Here is a 1,837-nt window from a genome sequence, read left to right on the forward strand (position 1 = left end):
GAGTCTTATTAGACTACAAATCCAAAAAAGTAAGAACCATCTCAAAGAAGAGGATCATCATTCCTCCTTTTGATTTGAGGCAGCTCAATGACTCAAAGATGCAAAGGATAAAGGACAACTTGAAAAACAGGAAGCTGAGAACTAGATCTTTCTTTATCAGGAGGGGGTAGCTGTCAAAGGACCTTTGGGACAGTGTCCCCTCTAACCATCCCACGGTGCCATATGCAACTTTCTTGGGCAAGTTAGTCAATGACAGACACCATCTGACCCCCTCTAGTTAGCTAAGAAAGGACTCCCTACTTTGTCAGGGTTTGGAAAAAAAACAAATAGAAGGGTCATGAATATGAATTACTTCAGCATGACTCCACTAAGCAGGGGAAGAAGATTCTTTCCAAAGAATTGAGAAAGAAGAAGAAAATCTCACTTTAAAAAAAATCATCAAAGACCAGTGACTGGCTTTGGCAAATGCTTAAATTCCTGAGACAATGAGAACTACAGATGATATGCTCTAAAGGTCAGGCACAGGAGGCGGTCAAACAAACATGATAAGAACAATACAGTTTTGCAAGTTCTGCTTGACATAAGGAGGAAGGAGATAAATAGACAATAAAGCTGGTCCTAGGGAACTCTACAAGAAAGCATCCCCCAGCCTCTCCCTTTTCTAGTGCATACCACATACCTGGAGATGTTTATGTAGGCTAGAACACGAAAATCAAGAAAATCTGTGAGGTAAAAGCCTTGTTGAAAACTTAGACAACGCATTTGCCACTCTAGGGAGAAACAAAGGCAGAGAATAAACCGATAAGAACAGATAAAGTGGGATGGACCAGTGGACTTCTTTAGCTGATGTGGTATCGTTCAAGAAAAGAAGACACACTGTACCATCATTGGTTTGTTGCCATGGTGTGTAAGATATTATTTGATGGCACAGTGACAATGTGTGTAACTCAATGACTTGTCACGTGGGCGAAGTTGCTTGACAACTTCATTTGCTTTCAGAATTCAATGTAGAGCTTATTTCCTTTTTTTTTTTTTTTGGTTTTCTCTGTGTATTTCTGGCTGTCCTGGAACTCACTCTGTAGACCAAGCTGGCCTCGAACTCAGAAATCCACCTGCCTCTGCCTCCCAAGTGCTGGGATTAAAGGCATGCACCACCACTGCCTGGCCACAAGAACTTATTTCTTACTACATTTGCCCTGATGTTTTCGTCCAAGATACCAAAGCCTTGGGTTTTGTTTTTTTAATGTTTCTTAAAGAGTTTTTTTTCTGTTTTGTTCTACATTAGGAAGCAGTGGTCAGTGTGACTGCCCATTTTAAACATCATAGTTATAACCTTCTTGGGTCCTGAAGGATCCTGAAGACAACTTTATACAGCTCAGACTACAAAAGATTCACAGTGAAGACCCCATTCTCCTCATTAAGATAAATCACAGAGGAGGCTGAAGGACCTGGGAGAATTGGTTGACTTTAGCAAATAAGTAAGATATGATTTAGAATTTCTACTCCTGTCTTTTTACTCTAGAAGCATGACAGTAGCCCAGGGCATAATTGAAAAAAAAAAATAAATGTTACTGCTATATTATTCATTTGAAATTTGCAACGAAACAAGAAATTCAGTTTCTTTAAAAACTGTTTGAACATTTTAAAATTATATAAGGAAAATCTGATGTGATCATGAAATAAGAAAGAGCCTTAAACAGTTGTAAGAATTTTGAAGTAGCTACAGCATTAATTCTCTGCTACAGGGGGTCTACAAAGCAAATGATCTTGTGAGGCTAATTGCTAAAATGTTCCTAATTTGTTTCCCAGGGTTTGAAACAGCTTTTAATTGCTGCTC

The sequence above is a fragment of the Mastomys coucha genome, unplaced genomic scaffold, assembly GCF_008632895.1.
Source record: "Mastomys coucha isolate ucsf_1 unplaced genomic scaffold, UCSF_Mcou_1 pScaffold14, whole genome shotgun sequence".
NCBI classification, from domain to species: Eukaryota; Metazoa; Chordata; class Mammalia; order Rodentia; family Muridae; genus Mastomys; species Mastomys coucha.